Raw genomic sequence first — 9,854 nt, 5'->3', positions numbered from 1 at the left:
GACTGGTGCAGCCATTGTGAAAAACAGTATGGAGTTTCCTCAAAAAATTAAAAATGGAACTCCCATTTGACCCTGTGATCCCACTTCTAGGAATATATCTCATGAAATCAGAAACACCAATCAGAAAGGATATATGCACCCCTATATTCATAGCAGCACAGTTTATAATAGCTAAGGTTTGGAAACAACCTAAGTGCCCATCAGCAGATGAGTGAATTTAAAAACCATGGTACCTCTACACGATGGAATACTATGCTGCTATAAAAAAGAAGGAACTGTTACCATTCGGACATGGAGATGCACATGGAGAGCATTATGCTAAGCGAAATAAGCCAGTCAGAGAAAAATAAATATCACATGATCTCACTCATTTGTGGAATATAATGAAAAACATAAACTGATGAACAAAAATAGATCCAGAGACAGAGAAGCATCGGACAGACTGTCTGACTTCAGAAGGCAGGGGATGGGGTGGGAAGTGGATAAGAGATCAACCAAACTTGTATGCATTCATATAAGCATAATCAATGGGCACAGACACTGGGGAGGTGAGAGCATGTGCTGGGGGGTGGGGGTGCCTGGGGAGAGGTCAATGGGGGGAAAAGGAAACATATTTAATACTATATGTAATACTTTAAATAATAACAAATTAAAAAAATTATTTCTCCCATGTCCAAAGTTAAATGTATGGTTGCTGAAGCCAGACTGCTGAGTTTGGATTTTTCTTCATCCACTTAAATAGCTATGGGTTATGTCACTGTCACCTAACCTCTTTTATTTTGAATTTTCTCATTTTAAAATAATGATAACAGACATACCTAACTCATAAGGTTGTTATGATGATAATTAGTTAATAAATGTAAAGCCTTGGAATAGTACTTGACATACAGTAACTACTTCATGAATGCCACAATGTGTAATAAACCAAAATGCACCTTAACCGGTTTGGCTCAGTGGATAGAGCGTCGGCCTGCGGACTCAAGAGTCCCAGGTTCGATTCCGGTCAAGGGCATGTACCTTGGTTGTGGGCACATCCCCAGTAAGGGGTGTGCAGGAGGCAGCTGATTGATGTTTCTCTTTCATTGATGTTTCTAACTCTCTATCCCTCTCCCTTCCTCTCTTTAAAAAATCAATAAAATATATTTAAAAAAATTATTATTAGTGGATTCTTACATATCCTTTTTCTAGTCCCACAAGCAGATAGTAATCCATTGCCAACATGTCCTATTGTTTCTATATTAATCAATATAAAATTAGCAAGGAGACATTTTTATTTACTCTCTCATCGTAAGTGTTTGAAGTCTGGTGTGTATTTTGCACTTACTGCACATTTCAAGGACTCACCAGCCACGTGTGAGTAGTGGTTACTATGTTGAACAATGCAGACTTGGATCCCAATATTTGCTTAACTTCTTGCTCAAAATTAAGCAAGTACTGTTTTTATTTGTTTGCTTGTTCTATACATTTATATCTACTGAATTTTGCTTTTAACTAAGAAACTCTTTAATTCAAGATGGCAATTAATGAAATGAAGTTCTCTGCCTATCTAAATCTGAGAGTTCTGTCTTATATACGCCCTACTCTTCAGTGGATGTGGTATTCTATGTAATTTGTGTGTGTGTGTTTTACCTACATGTTTTGGAAAGAAATGACAATTTTTAGTGGGAAAAACAATGGCCAAATCCTACAATGATCCCAAGAAGCACTCCTAAATAACAATATTTATTCTCCTAGAAGAAAGAGTTAATTAGTATCATCTTGTAATAATTTCCTAGGCTGAATAATATAATCCGATTTGAGCTCATGTAACTTCAACTTTATAATTTAGCTTTGTAGTGTATTCAGACCAATTAATGTGTACTTCTGACCCGTGGGTTTTGTTATTTACTCAACACAATCAGTACAGTCTCTTACTGGAATTGCTCATCATGACTTCTCTCATTTGAGACTACCAGGTCCTCTTGAGCAGTTGTTTTTAAACTTTTTAATGATGATTTTTCTTTAACTAAAATCTCTAAACATTAAATATGATTTTATTGAAGAGAGAAAATAAAACCTCAATTTAGTTTATCCTACTTTTGTCCCCTGAGACTTCAAAGAAGTTCTCTATGGCATCCCTATGGTGGTTGGAAATCACACTGAGAAAACAAAGGGAGCAATTAAGAATGTAATTACAGTCAAATTATGAGTTAAGTTTCTCTCTTCATCAACTGTAGACATTCATGTACACAAAGGGAGAATATCTATCTTATCCCAAATCCCCCAACAGAAAGGTAACTTACATAAGGTATCCAAAAATCAGAACCTAGCCAATTAAACATAAGTATAATCTGTAATGCTATACTTATAGTTTATCATGTAAGATAGCCACAAATATTCGCACTGAAAATCCTGAGTCTTTACAGGAATAGAGGAAGTCCACATGGCATTACCACAAGTTTCTTTCTCCTCGCTATCTTGCTTTTTGTGGTATAGCCCTGGTTATATTTCTTTTCTGTGGTGTGCTTCTGAAAACTAACGAGAAAATGCCTCTCCACTATAAACAAGCTATGTTCAGACTCTTTGGTGGCTACTAACTACAATGGGAGCCATCATACACAAATGGTTTGTAAAATACTGTACAAAATGGGGAGATAAAGTTGGCTATAACTAATGCCAAGGAAAACATGCATTCTGAGATCATAGACTCTAGTTCCAAAGACATTGATTACTATTTCTTTCCTCCACTATTTGACAGATGACTCTCTTCAGCACAGCTATTGTAGCAAGTTAGCAGAAATATGACTTTGTTCAAAATATTATTTCCAATTCCATGGATCAAAAGTATCTTAACAGAATTATCAGATTTTTAAAAAGTCATTGGAATTAGTAAAATGTTTTAAATATCCAGTTCATTTTCCTAAGAAAATATAGAAGACTATTTCTTTTTATTCACATTATTAGAGGCCCAATGCACAAATTTGTACAAGGGTGGGTTCCCTCAGCCTGGTAGACAATCAAGGCCTATTGGGGCCGATCAGGGAGGGTGGCGAGATGAGGTGGGGAGGAGGGAGGGCTGGCTGGTTGGGGGAAGGGGTTGCGTGAGGTTGGCTGTGGGAGTGCACTGACTACCAGGGGGCAGCTCCTGTGTTTAACTTCTGCCTCCTGGTGGTCAGTGCACATCATAGTGACTGGTCGACCAATTGTTCTGGTCATTCCAGTTGTTTGGTTGTAATGGTCACTTAGGCTTTTATATATATAGAACATAGGTGGTATAATTTTAAACACACAAAATACATTTTAAATACATTTTTTCATGTACTGTTTGTTGTGCTTTGGAAAAAAATTAGACTACAAGTTCTCTATGTATAAATAGTTGTTTATATGTACAAGTTTCTTTGAAATTATTAGTCTCTCATAAAAAAGAAAAGAAAAATTAAAGGGATATACATTATATGAGAACACAATTTATATGGGGTAGCAGAGGCTTAACAAATAAGTTTTTAAATGATAAAACATAGAATGATGTTTTGATATGCTGGTCTCTGCAATTAATTGAATGTTTAGCTCTTACATTGTACACTGTATATCGCTCACATTCCCTTCTGAAGAGGCTTAAAAATAGTACAAAACTCAGTCTCTGCCCTCTAGAATATTATCAGCATATTCTCAATTTTATATTTTACATTTCATAATAATCATACAAGTTTATAAATAGAAATAGGTCTTATCCAACAAAAAATCAACTTTATATTAGAATTCATCATTTATAATACTGGCAGCTAAAAACAATACAACAGTATCTACACACATTTATTCAGTAGTACAGCCATCTTTTTAATTCCTATCACTTCTCAATATAGTAAGTGGCTGTTTCCATTGCCCATTCCAAATTTTAATTTTAACACTATTTTTGGGGTAAGATGTGTGTTTTTCAGGGCATTGTTTCATTGCACCTGAAATAAAATAGGTTCCTTGATCAAATGCTATGTAAGCAAAAGGTCCAAATTGAGCTATTTTCTACTTTAGGCATTAAACAGTGTTAGAGGTATTTTTTCAGTTAGTGGGTAAATAAATCCAAATATAGAATAAGTGTCTAACCTGATCAAGGCTTTTGGTATCCATCCAAAGTCATGGGTAATAAGCCAATGTGATCTATAAGCTATGGGTCTGCCCGGATCTGCTCAATATTCAGCCCATGGGTTCTTTCAGTTTCTGATGTTCCTGTTGACAGACAAGCAAATGCTATAAGATTCACACTGTTCCTCACGTTGCATGTTCTTGAATATGCCATTTCCACTCACTGGGGAAAGTATCTTAGTGAAAGGAGTTTTTAGGGATAAAATAGGCAGGTTTAGGGAGTTTTAGGAATTAGGGGGCCCATGGGGGAGAAAGGCATAGTTGGTTGGGGACTTGAAGCTGCCAAAGGGCATACATTCACAGAGAACAAAAGGTGCCACAGGTTAAGGGGAGAGGAAGACATCCATTCACAGAAGCTGCAGGGTATGGGGAGAAAGAGGAAACAAATTTCCACAGGGAATAGAGAAATGCTGACAAATGGGAGAAAGGAAAAACAGATTTTCACAGGAGATAGAGAGTTCTACCACTGAAAGGGGAGAAAGAGATGGGGCATCATGTGGGTTCTGAGCTTTGAAGTTAATATTCTACCACTTGAAAGGCAGTGTCAAGAAACAAAGAACTGCAGCTTTTATAAACCTTAGGGGAAAAAGGAGCTTAGTAGGCTAGCCCCTGTGGGACCCCCTCCCTACGTGTGAGTCTGTACTTGTTTCCAATAAATTTCTATCTTTCATCTACCACTTTTTGTCCGTGTCTTCATTCTTTGAATCCACCTGGACAAGGACCAGGGAAAGAAATCACCCTTGCATCCTGCTCAGGAAGAAAACCATCGGACTCATTAGAACTTCCTTCCCTGTCCCAATGATGAGCTGATATAACACAGACCATAACAGGTATTTAATTGTATGACATTCAACAGTAAAAGTTTCAATTAAAGCCCAATAACTAGTCAGCAATTGTTAACTAAATATCAGTTCTACAAAAATTTGTCTGAAGAGTTAGTTCTACAAATAAATTGCATTGTTTTATGTTTACTTTATGAGATTTCAAAAACACAGTTTTAGTTACAGTTGAGCAGATACTTTTTTTCTTTTTAAAAAATTTATTTATTGATTTGAGAAAAAGATCGATTTGTTGTTCCACTCATCCATGCACTCATTGGTTGATTCTTTTTTTTTAATTGTTTTATTGCTTAAAGTATTACAAAGAGTATTACATACGTCTCCTTTTTTCCCCGCCCTTGACAATCGCCTGGCCTCCCCTACCCCCAAGAGCAGATATATTTTTATTGCCAAATAACAAATCATGTAATCAAAAAGAGCAGTGGTAATCATCGCAAAGGCTAGGATCAGAACTTTTCCATTTTAAGAATGATTTACTCAGGTCGCCACTCTCCCCCAAAATATTACTCCTGGTCTCTCCAACACAATAAGACAGAAAAATATCAATAAGTCTATTAATCTAGTATTTCCAGAAAAATAAGTTTAAATCTCTGGATAAAGAATAATATCTGCTGAGTAGAACGCAGACCTCAGGTTGAATTAAAAGTCTGCCATGTAGAGTGGAAATTATAAGTACAACCTCCTAAGGTTAGAAAAAAAAAAAAATCCGTAGCCCCATGTTTCACATCTCTACTGGGATTCAGGAGGGAGGCAAAAACAGAGAGTAAATATGGTCTTCTGCTACCCCAGCATTTTCATAGTCCTGCCAGTTCCCAACAATGGGTGTGTGTGTGTGTGTGTGTGTGTGTGTGTGTGAGAGAGAGAGAGAGAGGAAGAGAGAGAGAGAGAGAGAGAGAGAGATCAATTGGCTGCATCCTGCATGTGCCCCGCCAGGGAATCAAACTGGTGACCTCTGGGTGCATGGGAATAACAATCAACCAACTGAGCCACAAAGGCCTGGAAAAAATTTCCCATTTTTTAAGAAGAGTTGACAGAATCCAGAATCCAGTGAGTACAGCATCCTTCCACTTAGTCACACACTCCATTTTTCTCTTTTCTTCCCTATTTTACTATTCATAATACTTGCTTGAATGTCAAAAATGTTAATAGACTGTGGGTCTAGGACAGTGATGGCGAACCTCTGACACGTGAACTCATTTTTTTGGTTGATTTTTCTTTGTTAAATGGCATTTAAATATATAAAATAAATATCAAAAATATAAATTTTTGTTTTACTATGGTTGCAAATATAAAAAAATTTCTATATGTGACACGGCACCAGAGTTAAGTTAGGGTTTTTCAAAATGCTGGCACGCTGAGCTCAAAAGATTCGCCATCACTGCTGTAGTAGAACAGGATTCATATCAGACTGTTTCATTGCTACATTCTTAGTACTTGGTACAGCTCCTGGAAAGAAGTATACTCAAGTCATACCTGAGGAATGACTGAAACAATGAATGAACAATGACTACCCTCACTACTACCCTGGAATACAGAGAGAAAGGCATATCTAGAAGGAAAAGCATGACCTGGGGTCCTCTTTTCTTCTGAAAGAAAAGATCTCTTTAAGTCCCTTGCATTGTAACTATTTCAATTTCATAATTACCATTTATTTTTTGTCATATCATCTCCACCCACATGTAAATCCAAGGAAAACAGAATCACAGACTTATGAGACTCTGTATGGATAAGTAAAAGAACAGTGTAAACTGAATGAATTTCTACACAACCAAGTAATTTTACAACTTAAAACATTTGATCAAAATATACATAATTACCAAACCACCACAATGATCCACTTTATAATATTTTATTTATTTTAATGTATTTTTTAAATTGATTTCAGGGGAGAGGGAGAGGGAGAGAGAGGTAGAAACATTAATGATATAAGAAAATCATTGATAGATTCACTGCCTCCTGCACACCCCACACTGGGGATCGAGTCCACAACCCAGGAACGTGCCCTGACTGGGAATCGAACCATGACCTCCTGGTTCATAGGTTGACACTCAACTACTGAGCCATGCCAGTTGGGCAATCCATTTTATAATTTTAACTAGTGGCCCAGTGCACAAAATTCATGCACATTAAAAGGGGATAAATTAGAGGAAAATTTTAATATTGCTATTTGCCCTTTATAATAGAAGTGTCAGAGATAAAAGAAAATTAGTAAAATATATATGAAAATCTTCCTCCTATCAGAGTCTGGGGCACGCCATAGGACCCACAGTCAAGTCCCTGCCCACCCACAGTGCCTCAAAATCACCCGAGACCCAGACCCAGACGGACCCACCCCCATTGGGCGAGATCCAGCCCCAGCCAGCCCCATCCTTGTCAAGCCCCACTGGGTGTGGTGCACAGCCTCAGGTCCCCCGTCAAGCCCCGTCAGGCAGGGGGCAAAGCCTCAGGTCCCCCAGTGCACCCTCAGGTCCCCCAGCCCTGTGCTGGGGCAGGGGGGCATGACCTGAGGTCCCCTGTTAAACCCAGTTGGGAGGGGGACACAGCCTCTGGTCCCCCAGCCCGGCACGGAGGAGGAGGGCACAGCCTCAGGGCCTCCGTCAAGCCTCACCTGGTGGGGGAGCGCCGCCTCAGGTCCCCTGTCAAGCCCCCCTGGGCAGGGGGTGCAGCCTCAGGTCCCCTGCCCCGGCCCAGAGCCACGCAGCCTCAGGTCCCTGCTGATTGCTCGGTAAGGCTCGTTAGGGGAACTCGGCCTCTGCGGTGGGTGCAGCCAACTTGTGTTACGGAAACCCCGCCTCTTCTGTGGGTACAGTCATCTTTGTGATGATGTGACAGTCAATTTGCATATTCCCTCTATTAGGATAAATGGTGTACCATACAAAGAAATTTTTAAAAATTCATGATTTGATTAGGGAAGAAAGAGGCTTTCATTTGTAACTCAAGTAATTTCTAGATGATAAATTGGCAGAAAGAAGTAATTTGCCTTTAAAATTTGTTTAATTTAGAATTTTAGTAAGCAGGAAATATGAAATCTCTGTTAAAATCACTTATCATTTATCATATATTTTCACAGGCCTCTTTGGGAAATAATAACCTTTGATAATTATCACTTTCAGCATGCATTTACCTTGAAGCAGGGTTTTGTCAATGTAATTATCAGGTTGCCTCAAACTTATTTCTATACACTACTGTTTTCATCATAAAAAATACAAAATGGAAAACACTAGTCATGACCAGTCACCCTATGTCCATTTGTGCCATATCATTGCAGGATTTTTAAAGAACATATTCTGAACTGGGAAATTAAACAATACAGAATATTCACAAATTAGAAGGTACCTCTATTTGAAGTAAAGCAAACTCCCTAAGATTCATTTTACCTGAAAACATTTAGATGAAAACGCAAAACAATAACAAGAGGGAAACAGCTAATACTCACTTAGGTCTCCATCTCGCCCAGTGTTGTTGAAGGAATCTGTTGAAACCACTCATCCTTATAATTTTTCATTTTCAAATGAGAAAACTGAGGTTGAAAGATTCCACGTGTTTTCTGCTAAATGATGTTTAACAGAAATCCCTGCACACCTACCCCAAGAAACTAGTAAAAGAGAGCATCGCCTCTGGAACACACGGATACATTGTCTATAAAATCTATCTAATCACAGACTATTTTCTCCAGCTCGAATTCCACGGTGCACTCCGGCTCACCGGCTCCAGCCAAAGCTCAGAAGTCAGGCCTGCCCACCTGCCCAGGAAACTAAGTATATTGCTGTTCATCTTCATCACTGTGTCCTCACGGTCAGGCCTTGAAAACCCACGGGCCAGATGTGCAAAACTGTACAACCAAGTGTATGCATTTAGACTGCTTACAGGATACGTTTATACCAGAGAAATAAAGAAATCCAATTTTTGTTGCTTTTTTTCAAGAAAATACAGCTCGTGGTTTCTGGTATACCCCCCTGTGCGTCATGGCATGCCACCCAGGGCAGAATCCTCCAGGGGAAACCATCGTCTGTCCTGGAGATTGAGATTAGAGGAAGAGGGCGACTGGATTTGAAAGTGGGAGCTAGAGGAAAAGAGATCTGAGAAGTGATAACATAAACACGCGTGCAGAAAGTTGAGTCACATTCCAAAAGCCAGTAACACAACACACCGGGCATGGCTAGCTGTGCGCACAGCCCTCAGCAAGCTACCCGCCTGCGCCCCACCCCTCCCCGCCCCTCCTCTCAGAAAAAAATCCCCTGGGGTGTGCTTTTGATTTACCGGTGAGCGGTTTAATTGGTTTAGAAAAGGAACAGTAAACGCCTGAGAGCAGGGACCTCAGCAAAACATCTTGAAGTTAAAAGTGGAAAAACAATCTTGGAGAGATTTTAATTACACCTGAGACAGTGCAGCCCCTCCCGGAGCACGACCTCCCGCCAAGCCCCAGCTGCTGGGCGGCGGGTAGCGAATGAATGAATTTAGGAAGGGCGGGTGGAGGAAAGGAGCGCATCGAAGCGGTTGGTTAGCTCCGCAGCCTCCACGACGTCACCAAAGCGGGGGACTAGGAGACTATAAAGCGCGCCAGGCGCCGGGACCTCAGTGCTCCAGCAGGTGCGCGGAGCTCCCGCCAGGGCGGACCCCGAGATCCCGGCCGGTGACAGCCCTAACATCGCCCCAAACATCTCAATCCTGCCAAACTCTCAAACTCCTGGGACGAAGTGGCGCCCGTCCTCCCCATCACTTGCTGGCTCATCGCATCCCTTCACCAGCCAGAGGAGCCGCTCGCACCTTCCCTGCGGCGCTTCCAGGGACCAGGAGGGGAAGAACTTCAGGAGGCTCGGCTCGGGCTGGCCGCGGGTGAGTGGGCAGAACCAGGGCTCCAGACCCGCGGCGATGGCCTCTCTCCCCGCAGCCTGG

Source organism: Myotis davidii, unplaced genomic scaffold (genome assembly GCF_000327345.1).
Source record: "Myotis davidii unplaced genomic scaffold, ASM32734v1 scaffold1396, whole genome shotgun sequence".
NCBI classification, from domain to species: Eukaryota; Metazoa; Chordata; class Mammalia; order Chiroptera; family Vespertilionidae; genus Myotis; species Myotis davidii.
The sequence above is the reverse complement of the archived record's forward strand: the minus strand, read 5'-3'. Positions refer to the sequence as shown.